This window comes from Ursus maritimus, unplaced genomic scaffold (genome assembly GCF_017311325.1).
Source record: "Ursus maritimus isolate PB19 unplaced genomic scaffold, ASM1731132v1 scaffold_2, whole genome shotgun sequence".
NCBI lineage: Eukaryota > Metazoa > Chordata > Mammalia > Carnivora > Ursidae > Ursus > Ursus maritimus.
The window spans coordinates 74,950,008-74,970,116 of record NW_024424452.1 but is presented as its reverse complement, the minus strand read 5'-3'; the positions used below and the strand labels follow the sequence as shown (position 1 = coordinate 74,970,116).

The 20,109-nt window shown below is 41.9% G+C and overlaps 1 long non-coding RNA gene across 2 annotated transcripts in view; it reads left to right on the top strand.

The window, feature by feature from the left end:
- Window positions 1–11,259: 11,259 nt before the first annotated feature.
- LOC121104001 overlaps window positions 11,260–20,109 on the top strand; it is a 17,598-nt gene continuing 8,748 nt past the window's right edge. For both annotated transcript variants that reach the window (XR_005836367.1, XR_005836366.1), the window contains exon 1: window positions 11,260–11,739. This is a non-coding gene — a long non-coding RNA (uncharacterized LOC121104001). The remainder of the gene's footprint in view (window positions 11,740–20,109) is intronic.

The window sequence follows — 20,109 nt, the reverse complement described above, 5'->3', positions numbered from 1 at the left end:
TTAAGCGTGGAATGTACCAGAGGTTTGAAATGTATCCATACCTTGCCCTGTATAGTCTCAGAGAACAATAAAAGCAAAACCTTATTTTCCTTCCAATCAATGCTGCTTTAGAGTTTAGTTACTTTGTATGCACAGAGACTGTTTATATTTTGGCACGCAGCTATTGCTAAAGTGACTCCCTTACTCACCCTTGTTTATGGTTGACAGAATCTTTCTTTACCCCACAAATAGGACTCTTTGTGTTACAGGACAACGCGTGGCCTCAACCCTTGAAATCCTTGGAGTTAGCAATGGAAAAATTCAGGCACTTGTCCCCAGTTGTGCGGGGTGCGAGTAGATGAGTATGGAGGGTGACAAATGGGGAGCTGTCCTAAACAGACTCCAGGTATAAGGATGTTCACCTGAGTATCTATAATGAACACCAACGTCTTTTCACATCCTGAGGTCTCCGTCTAAACACAACAGAACACTATCCAGGGTAACCAACCATGTTAAGGACCCGAGCCACCTCTGATAACTGTTACCTAAGAAATCAAATGGTGTTTCCAGTCACCCCACCTAGAAATAGGAGGCTACAGCTGATTTCCATCTTGGAGGAAGGAATTGTTCCCGTCAGCCTGCCTGCCGCCTGCCTGCCTTCCTGGGATTGCAGCTGAGCCATATTTAGCCTCTAAAGCTAGATGTTTTAGTGCCTGGCTCTTTTTAACTGGCATATGTTAAGAGCTTTGAATTAACAGGTGCATAAAAACTGTCAAAAAACACTTAAATCTCAAGACAGACTGTCAGTTGTATTAAAAAATATGGTGTTACATAACCATGCACTCTCAACACGTCCAGCGTGTAACAGCTCGGAAAGTTCTTTCTCCCTGCTAGCAGCCCAGCAATGCTAATCCATCCCATGAAACAAAAGGCCACGGTCCCTTAACCTCTTGATGGAGGATGCAGGCTATGTGTGTGCATGTGCTCGCACGCACGTGTGGACAGGGGAGTGGGTCAGAAGCATGGAGGGGGAACTTTTCCCTTCTGCAACAGAATGTTCTTTCAGTTTCCAAGACCCGCATTTGTAAACTAAGCAGATTGAAGGGAAAAAAACTTCCTAGGATCCTGGAAGGCACACTTGAAGCTGTTCTTTTTAAGAAAAATAAACAATTTATCATGTAATATGGTGAAATTTAAATTACAGTTAGCACAGGATGGCAGAGAGAGAGAGGTTTGAAAATGTGTTGCTTAAAGCTGTACGAATGACAACAGTTTCAAGAGAGTGTATAAAAGTCACTATGTGGTTTAAAAAAGTAGAATCAAGAGTGATCCAGTTAAAGCAGAGCATAAATAATGTTTGCTTCCACGATATTAAGAGCTGCTTTACTGTATTTTTAAAGACAATAGTTATATATCATTAACTCTAAAACTGGGATGAGAGAGCCAAGCATTTCTGAATTAAGTACTTTCTTGCACATACTATACACTATAAAAACATTTTAATTTAATCAAATTAAGTATGACCTTGGCTGTGTTTTATAGAGTGATGTCTTGGATTCAGAATTGGGTCCTAATCTACCAAATAGCTGTGTGACTATGGCCAAGTCTGTTACCTCAAACTCCTTAATTTTTAAAAAATTGTGATATGAAGGTGGAGGGGGGTGGGATGGGAGAGAAAGACCCCTTAACATTCATTTTGATTCTAAAAAGAGTAAAATCCTATGATTTATGAAATTCTACCTGGAATAAGAGTGTCACTTCTGGGTATCCCTATGTAGAATATTAGAACCACTCTATTGAAATGATGAGGCAGGTTTTTATCTTTTTATTTCTTCTGTGTCTTGGCATTACACTTGCGTTTTTTTGTTTGGTTTGCTTTTTGTTTTTTTGTTTTGTTTTGTTTTCCTTTTAATGCATATTCCAGAAGGCCATCACAGGTCAGCTTTCCCAGAAAACAGACTCTGGGATGGAGATACGTATGCAAAAGTTGATTGGAGAGTATGTTTGAGGACAACAATGGTTAAGTGGGTCAGGGAAGCAGCACCAGGCAGAGAAAGGTTGTATTGTAAGGTCTGTGACCTCAGCCGGTTGAGGAGTTCTGGCCCCCGGTTCTTCCCAACTGAGACAAGGGGGCCAGTCCTTAGTGTCCCCTCAACTATTAGTCTTTGATTGCAGGCTGCCCCCCGGGAAGGGGGCACAACCTTTGGCAAGGCCACTCTCATTAGCCCAGGCCAACTCCTGGAGAGCATCACCAGTGAGCCATCAGCAGCCAACACTTCCCACAGCTGGGGGCTCGGTGTCTCGGTCCTGAAGGGGTCACCTGGCAGAGTGCACCACAGTACCCACTACAAAGACAAATGTAGGATCTGTTCTCACGGTTATTATTGGAATTTACTCTTACTAGATGTACGATCTTAGACAAGATACTTAATTTTTGTCTTCTTAACCCATACTTTGTGCATTCCCAAACTGGGGAAAATAACAGAACCAGGTAAAGTTATAATAAAGACTAAAGGAAATAATATTTGTAAAGCAGCTAGCGGAGTGCCTGACACATAATGGGCTCTCTTTAAACGTGTGCTTTGCCTTCTGCTCTTATTAAGTGATAATCCTTTTTCATGTCTAGGGGTAGTTTCAAGAAAGGAAGATCTAACACACATTAGACTGTCCTTGAGGTTAGTCTGCAGATCAAAATATTTTCCTGTTGTAAAATGCCTTTTTTTTTTTTTAAGGATGCTGACGTTTTGGATCTAAGTTGTACTTTCTGCCTTCTGAAGGATGTCACTCTTGTCAGAAAAATACATACCGAAATGATATAATCTCCCCTGCCTCACCGCCAACCACCTCATCTCAACAATCATCCCAGGCGCTAGCATCGCTGAGCAGTGACTGAATATATTAGGGCCCGAGGCAGGCTGTGTCCTCCAGAAAGGCCTTTTCTGCCCTACGTCTACATTAACTTGAGAGGCCATCACGAAGCACCCTGCCAGGTTCCTCTGACATCAGTTTATTAAGATGCACAGGTTTGGAAGGGAGAGAGGGGGAGGGAGACAGAAGCCCTTAGTTATTTTGCCAAATCCCATTTCAAATATGAAACCAAGCCAAAAACAGAGTACATGGTTCCCAACACTGTTTTCCCATTGGAAGGTGTTAACATTATTGTTATTGTTTTATCCTTATTGATTGGCAACGACAAGTTAGTTTCTGTAATGGGTATGGAGGAGAAAGAGTTTTTGCCAAAAGGAATTACATTCTGAGAAGGATCAAAGTGTGGGTGTTTCATCTGATACACATTTCCTCTCTGCTTGGATACCAGGTCTTATGGCCTGTTTTGAAATTCCGATGTGCATGTCAAATAGTCAGGGTTTGTTCCTCACTCCTGCTTCTTCCCTCCTTCCCTCCCTCTTTGCCCACAGACGGAGGCTTCCTTGTGGCTTCTCCCCTGCTCAGCGTCAGCTTAGTCTGATGTAACTATCACAGCAGGCCAAAGAAGGACCTGCGATGTCATAAAACCAAACCCTGTTGGTAAATATTTTGATTTCAAAAAGCTGAAAAACAATTGTTATTTTGGAAGCTGAAGGGCCAAGTCCCGGAAGGAAATTCCTGAAAAGGGACCTGGCTCTGGCATTGACCATCTCTTGAGCTGGGAGATATTTTTATCTTTGAATATGGAACAGGAAGATCATTTTCTCCAAACATCAGAATGAAACTGAATCTTTACCAGCCTGCCAGCAATTTATAATAGAAGAAAATTACTTGAGCCCTAACCATGGAGAAGTTAAAACCATATCAATAAAACAAACTAAAAAGACCCAAACAAACAAAAACCACTTTTCATTCCACTGTGTGAGCTAAACAATCCCATCCCTCAGGGTGTATTGGTTTTTATTTTAGTTTATTTACAGTTAAGCATCCATTTTACCTCTCTTTAAAGGAGTCTGAGGTGTCTTAGGAATGGACATTCAGTTTTTCGACGTTATTTATATTAGCAGTTTTCATCGTGCCATCTTGATGATTATCTAACACATCAGATACATTTTTTCAATCTTTAAAATAAGCACATAAGAAGTCCCTGAGAAATATTATTCAATTAAGGCTGTTCATTTTAGGCCTTTAGTTTTGCTAAAAAGAGATACCCAATGGCCTCATAACTGATTTATACCTGATACTTTGTCAAAATTTAATGGACTGTGTTTCTGTGGCACAAACATCAAAGTAAACCAAATCTTGAACTAAACTACAGAGTTCCTTGGAGGCTTTGAATGCTCACAAGACTATGGGGAAAGAATAGGATAGAGGTGTGAGGGAGGGACTTGGAGGTGAACTGACACCTTCTAAGCATCTCTCAAGATTACCTGGGAGCCTCTCATTTTCTGGACCCTCACCTCTTACTTGCCTTGCATTTCCATAGCCCACCAACTCAGCTGAACCTGCTGGGGTGAGCAATCTGCTGCCCTGTGAATGCCAAGCCCTGCCCCCGCGCCCACCCTCGGCTGCCTCTCACGTGTCCTGAGTTTCTGCTTCTGCCCATGACCCCCAGGCTTGGATAAAACAGTATACCACAGGCACACTACACACACCATACATATTACATATCTGACATACCAGCCACCACCAAGATGGTGTCAGCCAGAAGCAGGGGAGCCCTGCCCCATGAGGCAAACTTCAACCAATGAGAAAGAGAAGTAGGTAGGGGCTGGCTAGATGAATTCCCTCTTCTTCTTCATACCCATGGACTGCTCAACATAGCCCATCTGCAGAAGTTCCTACTGGATATGCTTGCTGTGCGACCAGCCACGTCTCTTTACCATTGTGGATTGAGTATCTAAAGCACTGGCCAGTGCAATATTGCTTCCTCTTCTTTCTTACCCTCCCTTGCTTCTTCCTCTCTCTATCTGACTTCCCAAGCAAAGGCTCACCAGTTAGTTAACACTTGCCTCAGGATCTGTCTGCTGGGATTGGGGAGCTGAAGTCTTCTGAGAAACTAGTCTTTTCAACAACCCTTGTAGACTATTGTCTGAATCTTAGAGAAAGGGCTCACAAGTAAGGAATCTGTCTTAGAAGTTTTAGAACTCTTTGGAAATTTGGGAAAGGGGATGATTGCGGGAAGGGTTAAAGTTTTTGCCATACAAGTTGGACCAAATCCAACTGTTATAATGCAGTTGTTGGGTTAAAATGACAAATGACATTCTACATGAGCTAGCCACACTGTGACACACACGTGCTGTATGCTCTTACCATATTTATGTAGGGCACAGTGTGACAACCGTGAGGACCGTTTACTAATGGAATGTATCATGATTGGCTTGACTTTATTATCTCTTTTCCTATATCCTAAGCCCAGTCATCAACCCATGAGACGTTCCATTTCTGTTAGAAATGATCATGCAACACCAACATCAAATTTTCCAATTATATACTCAAAGCTAAATGCCTTTCAGATGATAGCTCTGGGGAAGGTAAGGTAGAAAACTGGACACTTGAAAAAATAATGTGTTCTAGGGGTATGTCTCCTTAGTATAATCTCACTACTTATAATGAAAGGTAACTTTCAGATACTCTCAAACTATGCTTGAGAAATTATTAGTAATTATTAAGCTCGAGGGAAAAGTGACTACAGGGAGAGCAGACAATATGACAGCTAAGTAAGAATGAGAGCAGAACAAATGACTTCTTCCCTTGAATCTTAAATTATCTATGTCATGATTTTTAAATCCAGGAACAACTGAGGGGCCCCCTCAGTTGCACAGCACTAAGTGTCTGTCCAGGAAGGGGATCAGTATGATCCAATTGCATATCCGTACTCCCCACAACCTAGCCAACATAGCTCAAGAGTCCACACCAGCTATAGTCACCTAATTCCTATTTTGGAATCTTATGATTTTCTTTTCCTCCTAACCTTTTCTTTGAATAGTTAGAGGGGCCACTATTGTCTTAATTTTGAAATAAAAATAACGAATCAAAACAATAAAATGTCAGAATTACTATACACAACACAAGATTTAAGGTTCAAAATCTATCTTATTGTCAGTAGATCTGTTACTACTGCTTTATTCTAGTATATATTCAACTGTGATAGGTTTGTACGTATGTTATTATGTATACACAAAAGTAACAAATGGATATGGTTCATTGCTGTCCACGACTGCCTCTCCTCTCCTACATCCCCTCCCCACTTGTCACTATACCTTCTCTTATTCAACCCAGGAATCAAATTTTGGTTGATTTTCATTGATGTATTTCTAGTATCATAGCATGTGAGATATGGTAGATATTCAAGAAAGGTATGTTGAAAGAATGAAATTTGTGAAAGGAGATCAGTGTGGTAGGTTAAATTTCTTGAAACCATCTTCTATTCTGAAAAATATAGACAGGCTTTACTCTTAGGCTGTGCACTAAGCTATATGAAGCACATAATTTTGAGACCTAACACTTATTCCTTTTGTTCTTATACCCTGAAGAGTATATTCCAGTTAATCAGGCAAGTAAGAGACCGCATGTATAACCAGACGAATGGGAGCAATTATGTAAGTTTTCATAGTAAAAATATACACAGCTTTTGTGTGTGTGTGTAATAGGGCATTCTCTTCCTCATCATCTATGTGATTATCCCCATCTTCGTCATCCACTGAGAGCTAACAAACACCAGGAGGCAAAGGTAGTGCCAAGAAGTAAGTCTCAGGAGACAGAAGGATGTACTTGGAAAAAAGCACTGTATTAGGAACCAGGAGATGGAGTCTTTCATAAATTACTTAACCTCTGATCCTCTACTTCTTCAGCTATAAAATAGAAGTAATAGTAATAGTAATGCTTCGTCAATCTTAACTAGTCATGAGGAATATCCGGTGAAATCGATATTTGAGAACTCTGAAGTTCTACATAGCTATAAAATGTTATATTTTTAAAAGATTTTATTTATTTATTTGACAGAGGTAGAGACAGCCAGAGAGAGAGGGAACACAAGCAGGGGGAGTGGGAGAGGAAGAAGCAGGCTCATAGCGGAGGAGCCTGTTGTGGGGCTCGGTCCCAGAACGCCGTGATCACGCCCTGAGCCGAAGGCAGATGCCTAACCGCTGTGCCACCCAGGCGCCCCTATAAAATGTTATTTTATTCACAAAACAATCTCCTTAGGAGGTAATGGGGCATCAGAATCAGACAGGCATGAGTTTAAATCCTGAGTCCCCTAACCAGAACTGTATGATCTTGGCTGGGTTATTTTTCTGAACCTCTGTTCGTCATCTTAAAATGTGGCTAGTCATCCTTATTAGAGTGGACGTAACAATAAAAAACCATCACGTTGCTAGGTGTAGCACTTGAATACCTTGTTCATGTAAGTTTGGTTTAAAATGTGATCATTTGAAACAAACAGACATCTGTGGAACATTTCAACTCAGGAGTTTAACAAATTGAAGCCTGCCATTTATTTCGTGAAGTAGGTGGCAAAACTTTGATGCACTATATAAAACACCTAAGGCTAACTAAATTAACTCCCTGAAGATAGAGCCATAATCTTTCTCCTGACTGGTGGTGAGACCCAGGAGAACCCAAGAAATATCAAGCAATTAGCAGTACCTTGGTCACTTGATGCTTACAAATAGAATAATAGTTTTCCATCAGATCTCAGTAACTAGAGCAATAGTTGATATGGAATATTAAAAGAGCATATGTCAACTGAAACAATGAATCACCCATGATGAGTGATAAATGTTTACAAATGGCAGAGGATATGATAAGAGCCAACAATTTAAATCAAGTTTTAAAAATAGATAAACGACTGGAAACAGTGGCGTATACAGTTCCTCCCCCCAGCCTGCTGGATTCGGTGGGCAAAAATTGTCAAGCCTAGTTGACTGGTTTACAAAGTTTGCAAAAGGGCAAAATTACACTGGTGTCTTTTTCTGGTCATTTTTCTGTCTCCAGTGGGACTTGAAGAAAGGTATTTGCTAATGGAAATACAGCAGGGACTCAAAGGTAAGACCATATTTCATGAGAAAGCAATAAAGAATAACAGAATCATGAAGAAATGTACCAAGGGCAAAACCCACAGCGTAATAAGAAAACAACCACAAAGATTTTTCCACGGATAAACAAGAGTCACCTGAAAAGATGGGTGATGAGACTCTCCTGAACAGAAGGTTTATAGATCAAAGAGCAAGAGAGAGAAGGAGAAAGATGAGGCACACGTATGTGGTCCCAGAGACCGCCCACCACTGGGCAGGAGGGTGGAGGGCTAGCTGCCAGGTGGCAGCTGACGCCAGCTCTGAGACACTTTGCTGAAACCTAGGACTTCAGTCCCGGCTGCCTGATGAAAACCTCTCTAGTATCCACCATTAGATTCTGTCTGATCGCAGCTTCCTTGCTAAGACCCACGTAGTCACCTGTGTCCCGTGCTCTGCATTTGTGTCATTCTGGACTCTTCTATTCTCTTTGGGGGATGACTACAACAAGTTTTTTTTTTTTTTAAATCCTCATTGCTTTCTACTTTTCTGGTTAGGAGAACATGTGAATAGAAAAGAAGTAAGAATGGGTGGAGAGTGGTGAAGGGCTTTAGACCTGCTTGTAATCACAGGTGCCTTGTAGGACTGATTTATGTTTGGCCAACTTAGAAAATGTTTTTACCAAAGCAATGCAGTCTTAATTCATTGAGCTATACAGTCTTTCACCCTCAAGCTGATGTAAACTCCTAACATGATGTAAGCTCCGGAGTGCACATACTGCCCAAGGCAAGGATTTAAAGTGAGAGTCAAGTTTGTCGTCTTTTACAAAGTATACTTTCTCACCCCGTCACTTCTCCAGTTACCAAATCATTTCCAACCTGTCTGGACCTTCTGGGGCTCGGGCATAAATCAGGAGAAATGTGGTTGGAAATGGCTTCCTTTTCTTCAAAGCAACATGTACCCAATGGAGCATTAGAAATCCATAATGATGCATGTGGTTTCCATTATGCCAAGGGAAAGCCTGTCCCAACTGCTCCAAACTGTCTCTCCCGTGTACGACATCACAGCCCACGGTGATTTAAAAAATTATGGAGAAGTCCCTGGGTTACACTCAAGAAGGGATCTTCCAGGATCTCAGACATAGTTTCTCATTCTGATGGAAGAGGCCGATGTATGGTGGTTTGGCATGATCTCTGAAGAAGAGACTCTGTTATGAGATTTCTGGACTTTAAATACCACTATCCTTTGGGGATTTTAGAACTCCTCTGAGGTTGTTCCCAGCCTGAGCCAGAATGATCACGAGAGGCCTGGGAACAAACGTAAAACACGCAGCCTTGAGGCAACAGCAATATGTTCACAGCTTTTTTTTTTTCCCTTCTTCTAATTCTCTTTTTTTCTCTCCATCTTCCTTCCTTCCTCCATTCCTCCCTCACTCCCTCTTTCCCTTACGTCCTCTTTCCCTTCCTCAATACCTTTATTATTGGCAGTTTGACTTTTATTTTTTAGTTTTATGGTATATATCTCAGCATGCTGGGCTGGTGGAAAACGTTAACAAATGTACATATTTTTCAGATGCCTTCTAGCTCCCTTGCTTTTTTCTAAGATGACTATTATTATTACTATTTTTTTACTCTGCTACTACATCCATCTGTGGGGAGTAGCGTTGAAGTTCATAAATAAATGGGTTAATTACCATGATAAGTGGATCTTCATGTGCCATTGAGAGTTATCTAGTATACAGGGAGGCCCACGACTTAGGAGGAAGCATTCAACAAAGCTCCTCACAGTCAGTATACCAAAAGATGTACCCATAAGCCCCGTCCTCTAGAAATTACAGGCTAGTGGAGGAAATAAAACAGAAGAAAGTCAATGTTTACTACACTCTGAATGTTCATTAATTCAGTTAATAAGCATTAATTGAGCACCTACTCTGTGCTCGGAACTCTTCTAGGTGCCAAAGTTAAAGCAGGGAACAAAAGAGACAAACCTCCGACTTACTTTGTAGAGTAAGGGACTAAGTATTCTGTAGACATGACTTTATTTGATGTTACCAAGAGCTCTGTAAGCTGTGTATTATGATTTCCAGTTTACACATGAGAAAAATGAAACTTCAGAGAGGTTAAATTACTACAGTTTGTTAGGGACAGAGCCTCAATCTCCACCCAAGTCTGTCTGATCCCAAAGCTTCACTATTTTCTATTATCCTCGATGGCCTTCAGAGACTAATGAAATCACGAGAGATCTCACAGGGCAAAGTAGCCTAGGCTAAGTACCAACGGAGAGGAATCCAGAAGAGAGCAACCTGGCAAAGGCTGGAGCAGCCCAGGAGAGTCTCATGGAGGCACCCAGTCTGAAGGATAGAAAGACAGAGCTTAGGCAAGGAAGAAAGGGAAACAGCACACAAAGTCTCAGAGGCACATGGGTGTGTGGCGCAATTAGGGACAGTGAGTGAAAGTGGCTTAAATGAAAAGCAAGATTCTTGTAGGACAGAACTGGGAGCCAGAGCCAGAGCGAGGACTGGGACACACTATAGTGTGCCAGAGTTGGTACTGCGTCTTAGGACAGCGGAGAATGTGGATGTTGGACTTAGATTCAAAGACATATACGTCCTCTTGCTCTATGATTGCTGAAAATTGTTCTACCTTTTCAAAGTTATCAGTCCCTTGTCAATAAAAGACAGGATAAGCATGGACATGTTTTTAGGTGGCTTCAAGAATGACCCACTAATAGAAACATTGGTAAATTGCTGGATAAAAAGGCTAGCATATTATTACATTTCCACCCTGGACGTATTTTTAAATACCCACTTAGATTCTTCTTTGGGCTGGCTTGGTGTGCATACAACTGGATACATGAGTATTTAGCCAATAAAACTGGTTGAAGAATGTGAAAAATTTATCTACTTCATGAAGTCATTGTTTCATATTTGTCTGAAGCTCCCAGTGGACTCCGAACACCAGATTTTTGTTCCCTCTGCTTTCCACATTGCTCTTTCCCATGAGGAGATTCTTTTGATATCAGCATGGGGTATATGGAATTCTTTGGGGGTGAAAGGTGTTCTATTATAGTAGCTTTTTATTTAACCAGTTCATTTCCATGTAAAAGTTGCTCTTAATGCAATAAAATTAGAAGGGGCGCACCAGATTTGTTTTTTAATTTTCCTCTGGTGGAGCAGTGTTGCTGAGCAAATTTGTTGAGCAGCTGCAATTGTTAAGGTCACACTAACACTGAAAAAAGGAGGTCCTGACATCAACATACCCAAAGGTCTGAATAATTCTGGGCTGCCTCCAATTTTGAAATCTATTTCTCCGGGCTGTTCATTTCTTCTTTCTTTCTCCCACACTGGTTTCTGGCTTTTTCCCTTCTCCTAATGAACCCAATTTTATGTGAATGTTTTAATTTTGCCTGCTATAATGCAAACAGTTCCTATGGTATAACCTTTAGGTCAATTCTATCAAGTACTATTTTCTCGGGTTGTTCAGGAGAAAAAAAAATCACTTTCTTCTGCCTCGACCTTGTGTAATTGCATGAATTCTCTGATTTAGTTGGCTCTGCAAATCTATTCCAAGGTGCATTGACTGCAGGGATGGAAGGGAACTCATTATGCATTCCCTGCTGAAATGGTGACCTGCAAATAATGATGGGGAAATCAAGCTTGATCGCTGTGCTTTCTCTTTAGTCTAATTTCTGCTGAACTTTGGACTGTAACTTGTGTTTTGGCTGGAGAGCCTCAGGACATACTGGAGTCTGACCAAGGGGGTGCCGAGACCTGGATTTTCACACCATGAAGCTGGTAACAGTTTTGACTTCAATGCCTTGAAAAGTAGGTGATTTCAATTGCCCTGTTTCCTTTCAGGGGAAAATGCTTTCTTTGCACCTAAACAATCTTCCGGTGCTTTTGACTGACAAGCATATTGTTATGATTATGACTGGACTTCTTGACTCCTGCAGGGATAGCATTTAAAACTGCCTGAGACTGGCACAAATCAAAATATTCATCAACTTAAACTATGTCAGCTAAAATGGAAAAGCCAAAATTGTAGTGTTTTATATCATGTCAGAAGTCCATGAACATGGTGCAAAACTGCTTAACTCTTTCCCTGCCTAAAGAAAATTGTAGCCCATAATAGAAATTATCTGGATATATTTTCAAAATTATACCTACCATATAAATGCCGTATTATTCTCCCTTTAAAGTATCCATTGATTTGGAGGGCTTATTGATTTCATTAACTTTCGTTCATTCCCATTCATTGGTTCATTTGATCCTTCAGTGGATACATTTGAATGCCTATCATGTGCAGGGCACTCTGTTTGCCTTTGTGGGAAAGGGAAATTAAGTTCTTGCCCACAAGTTGCTGCTGGCCCATTAGAAGAGACGTATCCATAAATAGCTATAAAATAAGTGGTATGGTAAGTGTTACATGATAGGTACAGGTAAGCTGCCAACGTAGGTTGGGTGAAATCCCCTCATCTAAGGAATTGCTAATCAACCTCCACTTTCTCAAGAATTTTCCTCTCCTCCATTGGTGCTGCACAGTCAACAGCTCTTTTTGTAAAATGGGATTCTGCCCTTCCCTATAAGTACTCCCTCAGGTACAGTTGCTGGATCATTGACCACACTGACCTGACCAGTAGCCCTTCCACTGGAATTCAGGTAGCAAAGCGAGAGATTTCTGTCTCACTGTAGCAGCAGAAGTTGAAATGTAGACCTTATCTACAGAGGGGCCAGTAAGTGTAGAGTGAACAAAACCAACATGCAAAGAAGAGCAGAAATCAGAGAGAGTGTGGTTCTGGTAGGAATTCAGGTCTTCCGTGCCTTGGTAAAAGACGTGATTACATTTCTGTCTCTGCCTCCAGTCCTCCCTACCCCCTCTCCCCACACCTGCATTTCATTTTCAGAGAGACGGTGGGCAAGAATGAGTTGATTTCTATTACTCACATCCCAAAGAACCCTATCTAATGCAGAAGGCTTTGTAAGGAAGGAGAAGGATGGGTTTGTCTCCACTTAACAGAGAATAAGAAAGAGAATAGAAATCCTAGTGTTGCAGGATCATATTTTGATGTATTAACAAATGTGTTTTTCCCTGTGATTTCCTGTTACCCTTGACCCTCCCCCATCTGGGCAGTTAGACCATGAGTCATTCCTTGCCTCAAGGGAGGGTTGTCACAGCAGAACCAGAGAACAAAAGAGACAAATTCTTGGCTTTTGAATTTAAAAGGCTGAGCTTCAGGCTTCAGACAAAAAAGATTTGGAAGAATATTTGATCAATTTGAGCCAATTTTTTACTGCCCACGTAAAATAAAAATTCCCCTGGCTGGAAGACAAGAGGCTCTTCTAAGGCAGAGCAAGAGGGCTGGATGCTGGTGAGTCCCTGAAAGCACTTCTTACACTCTGCTCTTGCCCCGCTCCACAGGCTGACCCCTAGCATGAATGTGGGCTTTTCAGGTTCTAAGAACAAGGAGACCTGTGCCTTCTTTCCAGGTTAGAATCCAAAAGATGGCAAACGTCAGAGAGAGCCCCTCCACCCAGCACTGTGCCAGAGAAGCTGTCGGGCACATCCAGAGCAAAAGGGGATGAGTTTTTGAGTTTTCCATGGTCCCAGAGTGGTAAAGGAGGTGAGCCCAATATTTTCTGTGGCCCCTGGAGACATGTAGAAGGGGCCGAGAGAAAGCCAGCCCTGGAGCTCTCCCACAGTCCGGTGTAAGGGACGTTGAAGATGTAATCTATAAGAGTTGAGTATGAGGGACCAGCGGTACCACATAGAGCTTGGAGGATGCCTATATGGACAGATAACAGCCAAGAACCAGATCCTGAGGGGCACCTGGGTGGTGTAGCCAGTTAAGCACCTGACTCTTGGTTTCAGCTCAGATCCTGATCTCTGGGTCGTGAGATTGAGCCCCGAGTTGGGCTCCGAGCTCAATATAGAGTCTGCTTGAGATTCTCTCTCCCTCTCCCTCTGTCCCTTCCACTCATGCGCTCTCTCTCTCAAATAGATAAATCTTTTAAAAAAAAATAAAAAGGTTAAAAAAAAAGAGAGAGCCGGATGCTGAGACATGTCAGGGCAATTTGGAGAAAGCAGCTCAGCCTCTCTGCAGGTAGCAATTTGAGCTTGACCCACAATTCTCTGTGCTCTGCACTAATACTTCCCCCAATGGATGTTCTGATCAGATGGTGAAGGCATCATTTAGATGGCATACACCTCCCCAGATGGGACAGAGTTTCTGCTAATCACCCTAAGAATGGCTGTCCTCCTTCATGGCCAGCTTATATTTTGTTGCCTCATACAAATACAAGAGCTCCTGATTCAATCTCCTGAGCCATATCAATTACTTATTGCTGCATAAAAAACTACCCCACAAATTATTCTCCTAAAACAACAACCATTTTATTTGTTTCTGATTCTGTGCATAGAACAAAGAACTAACTGCCCACCTGATTCTAGTCCAAATTGCTGACATAGAATGGTGAGAAAATAAAATAGTTAAGTCCCTATTTTTCCTCAAAGGCTTGTTTTTGAGGCATGATTTATACAGAGTGAAATTTACCCTTTTGAGATGCATAGTTTTATGTAAGCCATACCTGAGTGAGATGGTATTTAGATGAGACTTTGGACTTTAGACCTCAGATGCTGAATGAGTTAAGATTTTTGGAGCCAGCATCCCACTTCTTGCTACCAAAATCGGTACTAGCTTGGGCTGCCATAACGAAATGCCATAGGCTAGATGGCCAAAACACCAGAAATGTATTTCTCATAGTTTCAGAGCCTGGAAAATCAAGATCGAGTTTCCATCAGATTTGGTTTCTGGTGAGAGTTCTCTTCCTGGCTTGCAGATGGTCACCTTACTATGCCCTCATATGGAAGAATGAGAAAGAGAGCGAGACAGAGAGAGCCTGTACAAGCTCTCTGTTGCCTCTTATGGGGACACTAATCCTATGGGATCAGGGTCTCACCCTCATACCCTCATTTAACCTACTTATAAGTAAGCCCTATCTCCAAATACAGTCACAAAGGAGGTTAAGGTTTCAACACACATATTTTGAGACACAATTCAGTCCACAGTAGAGGCACTGGGTCACATCTCCTTGACATATACGAAATCAATAGAGGTTTTTATTAAAAAAAAATTACTGTAAATGTGGCTTTGAAATTATGAGTGAACTCCACTAAGAGTCAAAGAGAATCAACAAAGTTTTAAGAGAGTTAAATTGACAAAATCACCACCAATTTGAACTAAAAGAGACCAAGACTTTCCAAAATGAAAAGAGGCCTGTGGACCCTCTAGTTTCCATGGACAGGACGCAGGCTGATAAAGCTTCTCAGTTGGAGGCATGGGTCATTTCTTATGGAAAAGCAAATGTATCTCCAACTACAAAGCTGAGAATTGAGAAGAATGCTGAACTGGGGAGCCATTCCCTGAGATGAGAACTAGGCTCTTAATTACACTCCCTGCCCCCAGAAGAGGGAGATGTGACAACACACCCCGGGCTGGATTTCAGAATGCCTTCTCTCTGCCTTGCACCCCTCTTCTTTTTAAAAGGGAATGCCTGCTGAAGCTATCCTGTCCTGTCTCACCCTGTGTGTTGAGGTGTGGGGAGAACAGGTGACTTTGCATCTTAGCTCACAGGTCTGTAGACTAAGAGGAGCCACACTGAAGGGGCTATATCTGAGGAGGTTCATTCACATCTGGGCTTGATCAGATGATGAGATCGTGGATTACATGCCTGAAACCATAATGGGATGAGGCTTTTGGGGGAGGAGGTAGTACATTTTGTGTGGGGGACAAATGTGAATTATTGTAGCAAGTGGGGGCAAACTGTGTTGTTTGCGAAGATGACCACCACAATTCCTCCCATTCCTAGATGACTCTTCCTTTGCAATGTGAGTCTTCTACTCCTCCCATCAAGATGTGAAGTCCACTTCCCCACCACTGGAATCTGGGCTGGTCTTGTGACTTCCTTTGATCAGCAGAATGCAGCAGAAGTGATATATGTGACTGTAGAACCTCGTCTATAGCTCGTCTTGCCACCTTGAAACCGTGGGACCTCCATGAATAGAAGTTCAAGCTAGCCCTCTTGCTGAGAAGAGACTAGGTGACAGGCCCAGGTGACAGGCATCACCAACTGCCGGAACGTGAGTGGGGCTCTCTTAGATCATGTAGCCCCAGGAAAGCCACCAAATTACTGCAACCACACGAGCGATCCCCAGCAGTGTCAGCTAACTGCCCAGCCTAGACCAAATTATTGGTCAGGAGCAAAAAAGTGGTTGCTGTCAGAGGACACTGTTATGGGATGGTTTACTGTGCAGCCATGTATGTGGCGAGAACGGCAGACTTGGTTTCACTTCTTCAACTACATGTTGCATTACAATAGGAGTCAGGGGTAATTTTCCTCAAATGAAGATTATAATGCCATGGGCAATAAAGGCTCCAGGGACTCATTTCTCAGCTCATGTAGTAGAATGATTGCAGGATCTCCTTCAGCCCTCTTCAGGCAGCTCACTACACCCCCATTCTCACACCTGCTCTCTGATGCTTGAGATGCCGTTAGCTGGGGGTTAAGATTCCCACTCCACAAGCGAAAATACATTGCTTTAATATATCTCATTGTATTAAAAGGAGACACTCAAGAAAAGTAACCTATTTAGTTTCCCTAAGACATAACTGTTGTCTTAGTCTGGTTGGGCTGCTGTAACAGAATAGTACAGAGTGGGCAACTTCAAAACAACAGAAGTTTATTTCTCACAGTCTGGAGGCTCGGAAGCCCAAGATCAAGGTGTTGGCAGATTTGATATCCAGTGAGACCCTGTTTCCTGGCTCACAGACGATGCCTTCCTGCTGTGTCCTCACACAGTGGAAGGAGCAAGGGAACGTTCTGGGGTCTCTTTTATAAGGGCACTAATCGCATTCATGAGGGCTCTCCCCTCCTGACCTAATCACCTACCCAAAGCCCCACCTCCTGATACTATCACATGACAGTTAGGTTTCAGCAGTATGGATTCTGGAGGGATGCACACATTCAGTCTATAGCACTGTCTTCAGTTCTTAAGAGCAGATTTTGGGGGAGGGTGAGAGCAGAGGTCGCCTGGGCTAAGTTAAACCACTGTTTGGCAAGAATTCTGTCCAGGGTACAACCCTAGCCTGTGCCATGGGAGACATGAAGAATCACAAAAAATCTTGTTCTCTGAGCTTGGTTCCGAAGATTTTTAATGATCTTCTGAAGTGATGAATAAGAATCCCAGAAACATGGAGAGGAATCTGGCAGTCAGACAACTGCCTCTATTGGCTTTTCAGGGCATCTGTCAGTCTGGAAAACTTTCATCCCACTGTGCTTAGTGGGTATCTTGCTTCTCATCCAGGTGAAGGGCCTGCCTCTACCATAGTGTGGGGTTCAGTTGGCCACTGGCTCTGGAGTTCTGTCTTCCACCAGCAGCACAGCGGTAAGGAAAGTTCATACTAGAAGACCAGATATTTCCGGACCTGTGTGACACTTGGGCCGTGTCTATTGGTAGTTTCTGAGGGAAATGCACATGAGGTAAATACAACAAAATATTGAAAATGACTCCGTGTGGTTGCTTCAACTATTTTTCAGTTATAAAAGCCAGGTCTAAGTTCCCTTAATTAAAATTCTACCAGACTGTAGTGCCATATATATGGCTACGCACTTCCAAGTCTGTATCTTAATGGCCTGGTTTTTGTTTGGCTGAGAAAATGAGAAGATGGACAATTCTGCAGGGTTTTACTGTAAGTGAAGGCTCCGGTGTAAATTGTGCTTCAGGGCGCTGGATACAACAGCCACATGTACTGTACACATGGAGGTATTGCCCAACAACTGGAATAACAGCTCATGAAATGACTCTTCGAACTCCGATTATTCATTTCCTTCTCCTTCTCCCTCTAACAGTGTGATGCTATACATTGCAGGGTTATTATTTCACTCATCACATGAACCTTCGGCCTAGTGACTTATCCCTTGAGGCATGCTATAATCACTGAGAAATGTGTTCCCTGTCACGTCTTATTGCTTAATTATGGTTCTATTTTAGGCTTCTAGAGTCACTTGGCTTGGAAAGACCTCTCTTCGATGTGATCTTGGAACACGCATCCATGTTGTTATCCTTGAGTTCACACAAGTCTGTTCCATTTCCACCTTGTTCTGGCGTGGGCAGTAATTATTGCTCCTTGATTCAGCAACACCTTGAGTTACTGCAACAAGCTCTTGTACTTATGCTACTTTCCACATAAGACACTATCACCTCTCAGTCAGAAAGGCATGTACTTACTTTTTCTAATACTTGGGGTTTTTTGCACTGATAAATCCCAGTGGTCCCCTCTTAAATCATGCAAAAACCTCCTCGTTTCTCACTACTCTTACTGTGGTGGTGACTATAATTTTTTTTTAACTCAGAATGTGTACATGTTGTCTACCAGAGGCTTTTTGTTGTTTTAGTTGTATGTTGCTCTTTATTGCTAAAGGCAAACTGAAAGATATGGTAAGCCCTAGATACATTCATAAATTGCCAAAAAAAAAAAAAAGTGGACAGAATATTTAAAATTAGAAGTGTTCTATAAATTTGGGACTTCTGGAGGATGCAACCATGTTGTGTTTCAACCACTCCTATTGCCTCCCATCAAGAAGACATGTTCTGTATCAGCCTTTGAGTGTAAATCTTGGTCCTTCGGGTAGATGATACACTTATGGACAAAAGGGGCAGATCATACGCCTCTCACATGGCTCTGTCCATATATGTAGCTACATACAGTGGTTTGAGCAATTGCATAAAGAGATAGTTGCATTTTCAAGACAGCTGTTTGGGATTAGGAGCTTGCAAAAGTAGCTGACATTAAGGTAAAGGCAGATGGAGAATAGTGTCCTGCTTCATCCCTCCAGAGAGTAGTTCAAGTCAGGCCTGGGGTAGATGTATGTTGAGAGGGGGTATAATTACCCTGGTCCAGAGTGGCCCCAGGTCTTGTCTGGCAGACTGAGTTATATCTATCGGGGCCTTTTAAAATGCTGACTTGGCTCCTTAGAAATACAAAACCCAAAACATCATTTATAAAGGTCACTGTGAATGGCCTGGGTCAGAATAACTTGAGTCCGTTTGTGCCAATGTTTCGGAAGAGGAAGTTGCTGAATACTTAGATAAAGCTCCTTGAGAGTACTATGTCGCTAAATCCAAACAAAGAGTGAGAGAGGTTTATAGCTGAGTTTTTACTCTATAATTCAAATGCCAATCTAGCAATAAAATATGTTCTAGAAATTCCAATCAGAGATTTCTATCATCTGACTTGGAAAGCAGCTGTGCTCTCAGTGAGTTACAAAGATTTACCACCTGCAAGTGCTGTAATTCAGTAGAATTATGCAGAGGTGAAAAGCGTGAAAAACTCTCACTGTATTTTAAATGCAATGAGAACTGTGCTTTATGAAATTCTCTGAAACCTATAAAAATGATTCTACTTAAAGTAGCAGGAATGAAGGTATAAGAACTCTTAAATTCGGGAATTCAAGTTTACCCTTTAGAGTATGATTTTTTTAAAGACAATGAGTCATAATTATTACCACTGGTTATCTTTCAAACAAGTGAGAGAACACAAAGTAGTTAACTCCTAAATTACACATCACATTATCAAGAGCCCTGATAACCTTATGCTCCAACTATTTGAGAAGTAAAACCAAGAGAAGAGGAGTTTAACAACAGAGAGGGACAGATAGTTCCGCAAAGTGCTCCAATAACCTCAGGGCAGTAACTTTGAACCAATAAGTTCCTTCACAGAAAGTAACAATTATTTGTGGATTTGTGAATCCATATATCAAAAGTCTTTTGAATGTGTTTTATGATTTTAAAAGATATCAAGGCTATCCTGGCAAAGCCAGTGCATATGGTCCTCATACCAACGAGTCCCCACTTCTTCATTTGCTCTTATTCCTCCCACACATGGAATACAGCTGCCTTATACAAAACTGATGCAATATAACTTTGTCACTTATATCATCACCTGAGCACTCAGATACCACCCTGGGAAAGCCAAGCAAAGCAAGTTTTTCAAAATAATGATATCAGTGGACCTTTTATAGACATATTTGAGAGCATTTCACAAGCACAAACACAATCCCTGGGTGGGTTATAAGACAAAATTTTCAAGTGGAGGGATGCAGTGAACTTTACCGTTGAATGCATGTAAGAGATACACC